Raw genomic sequence first — 10,006 nt, 5'->3', positions numbered from 1 at the left:
ATTATGGAACAAATTTTTAAAACCACCGCCATATCTAAATTCCAGATACCAACGGAGACCTCAATAAAAAATTTCCGAATACCAATTCTATCCCTTCACCTAATATCCAATTTAGTACCATTTAACACTTTTCTTCTAAATATAGAACGCACTTCCAAAACCAACGCAAAATCTCAAACACAGATACAATCAGTAGTCCAAATATCAAATTTCAGAATTGTATTTCTAGTCCTTCACCCAATCCGAAATATAGTAGCATTCAGAAATTTTCGTACAATTATAGAACAAATTTTCGAAACCACATCCAAATGTCCAGGCTACACATGATGATTTTAAGCACTATATTTTCATCCAATACCTAAATGTACCAAATATAGTACTGTTTTGTACTTTTCGTGAACTTGTAGTACACATTTCCAAAACCATCTCTTTATCACAAATGTACCACCAACAGGGAGCCCAATACAAAATATCAAAATTTCGCCTTCATCCGTTCAACCTAAACCAAATTGTTTTAAATTTAGTACCATTTAGTACAGTTCGTACACTTAGCACACATTTCCAAAACCACCTCTACGTATCACTTACTTTCCAACCTTGATTCTCATACCAAATTTTGAGTGTCCGCTATCTGTTCTAATTATACCAAACGGTACCATTTTAGAAAATTAGTACCATTTGAGAACTTTTCGAAACTTTAAAGTTGGAATTTCCAAAAACACTTTGCCATATAATTTCAGATTTTTTCCTCAATGTATTACATTTTCAGTACATTTTTTGAACTTTTTGTTCCCTTTTCAGTTCGAATTTCCAAAAATCCCAGCCCATTACAAAAGTTCAGTTTCCACCGTTCACCCTAAACCAAACTGTTCCAAATTTAGTATTATTCAGTACAGTTCGCACACTTAGTAGACATTTCCAAAAAAATAAAATTTACTTTCCAACCTTGATTCTCATATCAAGTTTTTAGCTATATCCGTTCACATAATACAAAATGGTACCATTTTAGAAGTTTAGTACCATTTTCGAACTTTTCATAACCTTGAAGTTTGAATGTTCAAAAATCCTTTGGTATATCATTCCGGATTTCTAACACAATGTATTCAATTTTCAGCACATTTTAGTACTTTTCGTACCCTTTCAGTGCGAATTTCTAAAAATCCCAGCCTTATTATACGCCTTCGCATCAAGACGGACCTACAACAGGGGACCCTAGTTCGCAAACTGAGTACACATTTCCAAAACCCCCTCCATGTGTCAAACTTACTTTTCACATTTAATTAATATACAACATTTCAAGTTGTTAGTTCTATCCGTTGACATAATAACAAATACTAACAATAACAATACCATTTTTGAAATTTAGTACCATTTTAGAAGTTTTCGTGACCTCAAACTTCGAATTTCCAGAAACCCTTTGGTACATCTATCCTGTACTTCATCAGTGACTCGCATTCCAAATTTCAGAATTGTAGCTCATTCCGTTTGTCCAATAAAAAATTATTCAATTTTCAGTACACTTTAGTACATTTCGTGCCCGTTTAGTACGATTTTCCAAAAACTTACGACTCAATATTCTAATCTCAGTCGTTTCGTCTTGACGTTAATTCTCGGTCCGTCAGTCAGTTAGTTATTTTACTACTTTTATATAGGTTTGACGATTAGGTATCCTTCCCCCTCCGAAAACGGAATACATTTTTTTTCCAGTTTCACAAATAGATTGAATGAAACTGCAACTGCGAATGGAAAAATAACAAAACAAAAAAATCTTCATCATTATCAAACTGCATGTACCCACTCCTTCATTGATACCCATTCATTTGTGGCCCCAATGCTGGAGGTGGTGGCGAAAAGAACTTTTTTTTTGAATTGTTTTAGTTTAGTTCAGTTTTTTCTCTAAAGATACAAAATAGAATTCAATTCGAGTCAAGTCAATTCCAAGCTACTGGACATTCAGTAGATTGCGGTACAATTGTAGAGTTGAAAAAATTGCATCCATGGTGCAATGATAATGTCTCTGTGTTGTTGTTGGTGGTGAGTTTGCGAAACATTGTTTGTTTGTTGTTGGCATTGGTCAAACATTTCAGATCTGGAATTGAGAGCTCGTTCGTTGGTTGGTTCTTTAGTTCTTTCTTCGCTTGTGTTTGAACATGACGAGATCATTAGTGTAATTAGGGCACTACCAAGGGGGCCCACTTCTGAGACACACACACAAAACGATGATGCAACGTTTCCGGATGACAATGAAAAAAAAATGTTAATAAAATTTTGCTATATTTTGAGATGACAATTAAATTGCAATGAAAAGCTATTTTGAGAAGTATTTATAACAACGAATTGAAATTGAGCGATCACAGAAAGTGGAAGAGATGAGAGTTTGAAAGTAGTAATAGCTAGGATGTAACAGGAGGAGTGTACAAAAATTCGGCAGGACCGCATTAGTTACACACTTCAACAAAATCAAGTAAAAATTATAGCTATTTACGGGGTATCTTTCCGAAAACTTGAAATACCAAAATTGAAACCAATTCACAAGGGACACCTTTTAAACCATTTGTATACCCTCAGCCATATGGCTACAGAGGGTATATATCATTTGATACGGCCAAAACGTGTCTAGTCGAAATAACGGTTTTAGACCCTAGGTCTCTTTGGACCAAATCCGTTTCAGAATATTTGGAGTCGATCTAGCGATGTCCGTCCGTCCGTCCGTCCGTCTGTCTGGCTGGCTGGTGCGCACGGTAACTCTCGAAGGGAGTATCCGATTTGTTCCAAATTGGCTACATCGTAATATTTTTGTCAAACTTAGATCGAGTTCGGAGATGGGCGATATCGGTCCACTCCTTCTGGTACCTGCCACACAAAATGTCAAAATTTTCAAAGAAACGAATTTATTGCACAGAAAGAGAATGGATAATCCTATGTTGCTCGAACTTTGCGAATCCTAATATTTTCATCAGTGCTAGGTCAGGTGTGAAAATGGACAATAACGGTCCACTCCATCAAGTACCTCCCGCACAAATGGTCAAAATTTTGAATAATTACAATCTCATTAAATGTGATGTAAAAGTCCGATTGTCTTCAAATTTCACACATCCTAATATTTGTATTAACCCATGGTCTGGTGTGAAGGGGGAATACATCGGTCCACTCCTTCTGGTACCTCCCTCACAAAATATTGAAATTGTTTAGTACCTATGAAGCTCATAAAACGCCAAATTAACATCTATTTAGACTTGGGACATCCGTCGAAATATTTATATCATATTTTTGGGTCCGATAGGAAATGGGCAATGTTGGCCCATTCCTTCGGGATCTGCTCCATAGAGGGTCAAACGTTTGAATAATCTTAACACTAGTCAAAATATATCTAAATAATCGAACATAGGCTGAGGGTATATATCTGGCGGCAATACCGACTGATACTTTTTAACTTGTTTTTCAGGGTAAGATAAAAAACTGCAACAGAGTCAAACGCCAAAATATTGACATTTTTTTCAAATTTTATTGAATGAAAGCAAAAAATATCGGAAATAGCATCATATTTTAGAATAAGTTTAGATTTGTTCGAATTGGTCACCTTTGGCCAATGGAACCGTCACACCCTGCCCCAATGTTGCTCTGCGGTACTTTGGCCCATTCCCGACGAAGCGCTTGCTTGAGGTGATCGACACTTTGGAATAGTCCAACGGATGGATACCAATCCGAGACTTTGGTGGCCACTGTGCGCTGGAAATGAAGCGAGGAACCTCATTTGGTAACCATGCTTGGGTGGCGGGTGCTGAGTGCGATGGTGCTGAGTTCTGTTAAATGTCCAAGGTCTGCGGCCAAAATGTTTGCGTGCCCAAGGCTTTAATACACCCTCCAGAATATTTTCGCGTTACTATTCGGCATTTATTCTGATGCCACGGTCGATTAACACGAGCGACCATCGGCTGTTATGGTGGCCCACATCATCACCATGGCCGGCGCTTGGGTTCTAGCGGCCAACCGAAGGTGCACAGTTTCAGCTGACCTCTTTGGCAAGTGACCACGATAATTTTGTTTCTTTACAATCTGCTGGACAACGAATGTTTTCTCATCGGAGACGGAAAAAACCAAATTCGGCAGTTCACCACTTTCGGCCAAGCGAAGCAACTCTTTAGCTCTTTTGAGTCTATTTTTTTCTGTTGCTGTGTAAGTTCTTGCACTTTTTGGAATTTCAATAGCTTTACCCCGAGCTTATTTTTCTATATTACCCGAATGGAATATTACAATATGTTCAGCTCACTAGCCATTTTTCGGCCACTGCGACGCGGGTTTTGACAAAATCGCTTCTTTACTTTTCGAACCATTTATGCTGATGTTGCTGTTTTCTTCCGTCCACTTCCTTGACGTCGGGCTACGCTACCAATATCACGGTAACGAGCGATGATAGAGACATAAAAGATTTATTCACATTTAAATGCTGGAGTGCTCTAACAATAGCCACTTGTGGGGTTTCCAGCCAAATATAATGAAATCACACTATCACGCTTGAATTCCATCACGAATAACTTTTTTCCTGGACAATTATCACCCAAATGCTTTTGTACGCTTGTAAACAATATAATCATTTGTCACTGGAATAATTTTAACAGCTATCGGACGAGTGACTTAGAAATGACAGCAGTCTGAAGTTGGTTGCAGTTTTTTCATCTCATCCTATACATATTTTTGATCAGCGTATAATTAAAATAAGATTTAGCGCTGTCCGTCCTCCCGTCTGTCCGTTCGTCGGTTGTAATCACGCCATAGTCAAAACAAATAAAGAGATGAAGTTAAAATTTTGCACAGATCAGTCTTTTGTCTGCAGGCAGTTCAAGTTCGAAGATGGGCTATATCCGTCTACGATATCGTATATCCCCCAAATAACGGTACCCTCCGATATTTGATATTGTGGTAATTTCTACACAAGGAGTACAGGGTTGCCCATATTCGACGGACCCATCTGGCAACGCGATAAGCGTCAGTCCAAGCAGATTTTTACCATGAACCAATACAAGTCACGCGAGCGCTCTGAAATAGTTGAAATTTACATTCAACAGAAGAAGTCGATTGTGAAAACTCAACGTGCTTTTAAAACATTAAAAAATGTAAGAAGTGCGTTAAGCGTTTATACGAAAAATTTTCGACTGGTATGTCTACCAAGGCCATCGGCCGAGAATATCGCTGCCGTACAAGCCAGTGTTGAGAGGTCCCCAAGAACATCCCAAAAACGCCGTTCTCAGAAGTTGGGCATGGCTCGGTCCACTTTACAACGGATTATTCGCATTGATTTGCATTTGTTCCCGTACAAAATTCAATTGACGCAAAGAATGTTGCCTGCGGACAAGCCTCGTCGATTGGAATGGGCCCAAAAAGTCATCGAAAAAAACATGGGTCCGTCGAATATGGGCAACCCTGTACTTGTATTGTAGGTCCACGTTGTCTATATAGGTCCACGATATCGTATATCCCCCATATAACGGTACCTCCCTATGTTTGATATTTTCATGATTTTAGCTACATTTTTCAATGGAATTGTCTAAAAATGCATACTAGAAGTTCTTTCTAAGCACTTTACCCCCTGGAAGAGAAATATCTATGTAATGGGAACTACGGTCTATGAGAGAAAATTGTCTAAGCAGGGCCACGTCTACGCTACCCCCCAATATTTTGATGATTTTTATCTATTTGAATATTGTAATGGTTTATGACAAAATTTGCCTATGCTGGTCCACGTCGTCGTCTATATTCGGCATTTTTAAAATTTTAACACAATTTTTAACGGATTTTATTATTTTTTTAAATTGCCAAATTTGTTCCAAATGGTGGAGGGTATTCAAAGTTCGGCCCGGCCGAACTTACTGCTTTACTTGTTTATAAACTAAGCTTTTACAATACTTTCAAAATTGCAAATATTTTTTTACTTTATGGAAAATAGGGGATGCTTTCAATGTCCAATGTCATTCTTTTGGTCAGAGTTATGAGGCGACAGACAAACTCCGCAAAAGGGTTACTTGACATTGAAAAGTCACCCTTAGCAATTCCCTAAAGGATGACCAACTTTGATGTTATGTGTCAATGTTTTTTTTTCCAAAAATGGTTTGAATTTTTTAACTCTGTTCTGGTACCTAAATAAATGTCCTGTCCAAAATAATTACGCTGCTGGGATTCCATAACTTCCAAAGCTTGTCAAACCAGTTTGACAAGTTGTCTCCTGTGCTTTTCGTTTTATTCCTTGAATTTTTGTGCTAAAAATTGTCCTGTTTACCTTACCCAAAAAAAAAATCGTGAGAATATTTCCAAGTTTGTGTCCCAGTTTTTCAAAAATTAATTTGCCTCTGTTGTTGTCCGTTGTTTGAACCCGCCCAGCTGTGTTGGACACACATTAAAATGTTGGTCATTTTTATAGATATGACATTTGATTTAAATGCATTTTTATGTTTCTCGGTGTTTGTTTTTTTTCTATAATTTTCAAATGGACAATTAATTTGAAAACCGTTTCGTTTTGTTTGGTGTCGGTTTGATATTGAGAAGGAGCTTTTTTCTATTCTTGAGTGGAGGACAATTAACAGCTGGATATGTATTTCAGAATAAATCAATGATTGAAGTTTATGGATATCCATTTGCTGAAAAACATTTTTCCAAAGAAGAAAGAGTAGAGTACAACAATCACCTGTGGAGGTCCAATCCTCTCTCAAAGTCCACGAACTTTGGCTCTGTTGTCGTCATCGCCATTCTCGAAGTTGTTGGTGTTTCTTTTTTTGCCTAATGCCAATGGCTGGGGCTTGTGAATTTGCATTCTCTATTACGGCCAAAGCTGTTAATTTTTCGTTGACCAACCCACGCTAATCGTGCTGTATCTACCTCTCTTTCTCACGTATACCGGGGCTGCCATTGCCACCTCGGCTTGGCCAAAAGAAGGCTAAGGCTGTCTGTCATTGAAAAAGTCAGTCCACATAATAAATTTATTTTATTATAATTTAATTACATTCTTTTAACAAATGTTTCTTCTGTCAGTTGGTTTCTGTTGTATATGCAGCCATGATGCGTGATTACAACTGCCAAGACGTAGGCGAGGTAGGAGGAGGGCGAGATAATTGTGGCCAAACCATTTGTGTGGTATGGCGGTGACGCAGTTACAGTTCATTAGAACGAACGAAAAAATCAATACGAATTCCACCCATGTAGATTATTTAAGTCAATCATATTTGTTGTTGTTGTTCTTGTTGTTGGGGCAACAACCATTAATGTCTTTGAAAATTTACTGTCAAACTTGAGTCAATTCATTTTAGAACACTCTGATAAAAGTAGCATTAATCTTTTACAAAAAAATTAATGTATGTAAATGTCATATTAAAACAAGGTGAATATTCAAATTACATGCAAGGTCGTTACTATTTAGAAAGTCCAAGTACTGATATCTCACACCACAAACAGTGGAACCTTAAAAATTTGGACACTTTTATTATTTTCTCGCCGAAACCCAAATCACAATTTCGTCGCAAAATATTTTTTTTTGATTTTGTGTAAATATCTTTTTACTTATTATTTTTTATTTACAGGTTTACCCAATCGGGCCACCACTTATGCGGAGTGTGAAAGGTAAGTTTTGTTTTCTGTTTGTTTTGTTAGTGCGGAAGATTTAATCTGTATTTTCATATGACGACTTAAGTTTCTGTTCAGTGGAACCTTTTATCTGCAATTTCCCTCAAATTAAGCGATCATTTGTCAGAAAGTTCTAGAAATTCCTAAATATGAAATACTTTTGCTTGACAAAAAACAAAAATTAATTAAAATACCTTTAAATTTTCTCTGGTTTACTACCTCTCTCGCTGTCTCTTTCTATCTCTCTTCATTAACCCTTTCTGAACCGGAGTCACATTGGTTTGTGTCTTTGTTAATTAAATTTAAATGGTGGATATTTCTAGAGGGTGTGATGAAAAAACTGCAACCAAGTTCAGACCGCTGTCATCGCTGTCTAAGCCACTCGTCCGACAGTTGTTAAAATTATTCCAGTGACAGCTCATTTTATTGTTTACAAGCGCACAGAAACATTTTGGTGAGCATTTTCCAGAAAAACAGTTATTCGTGATGGAATTCAAGCGTCATAGTGTGATTTCTTTATTTTTGGCTGGGAAACCACAAGTGGCTATCGTTAGAGCACTCCAACATTTAAATGTGAATAAATCTCGTGTGTCTCGTACCATCGCTCGTTACCGTGATACTGGTAGCGTGGCTCGACGTCAAAGAAGTGGAAGGAAGAAAACAGCAACATCAGCAGAAATGGTTCGAAAAGTAAAGAAGCGACTTGATCGAAACCCGTGTCGCAGTGGCCGAAAATAACTCGTGAGATGAACATATCGCAATATTCCATTCGGCAAATATTGAAAAATGAGCTCGGGGTAAAGCCATTAATATTCCAAAAAGTGCAAGAACTTATACCGTAACGGAAAGAAAATAGACTTGGCCAGAAGTTGTGATCTTCCGAGTTTGGTTTTCTCCGTCTCCGATGAGAAAACACTCGTTGTCCAGCAGTTTGTTAACAAACAAAATTATCGTGTTTACCTGCAAAGAGGTCAGCTGAAAATGTGCACCTTCGGTTGGCCACCAGAACTCAAGCGCCGGTCATGTTGTTGGTGTGGGCCGCCATAGCAGCCAATGGTCGCTCTCCGCTCGTATTAATCGACCCTGGCATCAGAAAAAATGCAGAATTTTATCGGGAAAATATTCTGGAGGATGCATTAAAGCCTTGGGCACCCAAACATTTTGGCCGCAGACCTTGGACATTCCAACAGGACTTAGCACGCGCCACCCAAGAATGGTTACAAAATGAGGTTCCTCGCTTTATTTGCAGCGCACAATGGCCACCAAAATCTCCGGATACCAATCCGTAGGACTGTTGGGTCTGGAGTTTTTTGGAAAGCAAGGTTGGCACTAAAAAATACCAAAGTGTCGATCCCCTCAAACAAGCGCTTCGCCGGGAATGGGCCAAAATACCGCAGAGCAACATTCGGGTAGTGTGTGACGGTTTCATTGGCCGTTTGAAGGCCATAATTCGTGGCAAAGATGGCCAATTCGAACAAATCTAAACTTATTCTATAATGTGATGATATTTTCGAAATTTTTTGCTATGATTCAATAAAATTAAAAAAATGTAAAAATTATTTGTCCTAATTCCGAACGACAAATGGTCTTCTCTTGAAAACCTCATGGTATTATATTGCATATTTTATGGTTTTCTATTGAAGACCTTGTTTGGCTTTATTTTTTAGCATGTTCTGCTTTGGAAAACATACAGTTTTTCTAGGAAAAACCTCTTGGTCTCCTTTTCCACTTAAGGCTCTTTAGTCTTCTTTTGAGGGACCTTGTAGTTTTCACATGAATAACTCTTGATCATCGAAGTCCTTATGGTATTCTATTGAAGGCATCGTGTGTTGAAGACTATGGGGTCATCAGGTGAAGACCGTAATATTCTCAGTAGAAAACTACTAGGTCTTTATTGAAATACCATAATGCCTTTGGGACCATGGGATTTTCAAAATAAGGCCATAAGGCATTTAATAGGAGACCATTTACACTCTTCAATAAAAGTCCACAAAATCTTTTTCCATGTAAGATGATCATAAATATAATCTTCATCGAAGACCATCAGATCTTCTTTTATAAAAGAGCACCATCAACAGGGATCCCAATACCAAATTCAGTACTATTTAGTACTTTTCCCGAAATAGTTTCCAAATTTATTCCTGTGTGTCGACGTGGAAGACCATTAGTACCATTTGGTACTTTTCGTACAATTATAGTAAACATTTCCAAAAACCACCTCTATACCTTAATTCCAGATTCCAACAGAGATCTCAAAATTAAATTTGAGGACTCCAGTCACATCCCTTCACCCAATACCAAATTTAATACCATTTAGTACTTTTCGTAGAAGTATTGGACGTTATTCCAAGCCACCGCCAAAACTCAAACGTAAATACAGATGGCATTCTTAATA

Source organism: Musca domestica, unplaced genomic scaffold (genome assembly GCF_030504385.1).
Source record: "Musca domestica strain aabys unplaced genomic scaffold, Musca_domestica.polishedcontigs.V.1.1 8, whole genome shotgun sequence".
Lineage (NCBI taxonomy): Eukaryota > Metazoa > Arthropoda > Insecta > Diptera > Muscidae > Musca > Musca domestica.
The sequence above is the reverse complement of the archived record's forward strand: the minus strand, read 5'-3'. Positions refer to the sequence as shown.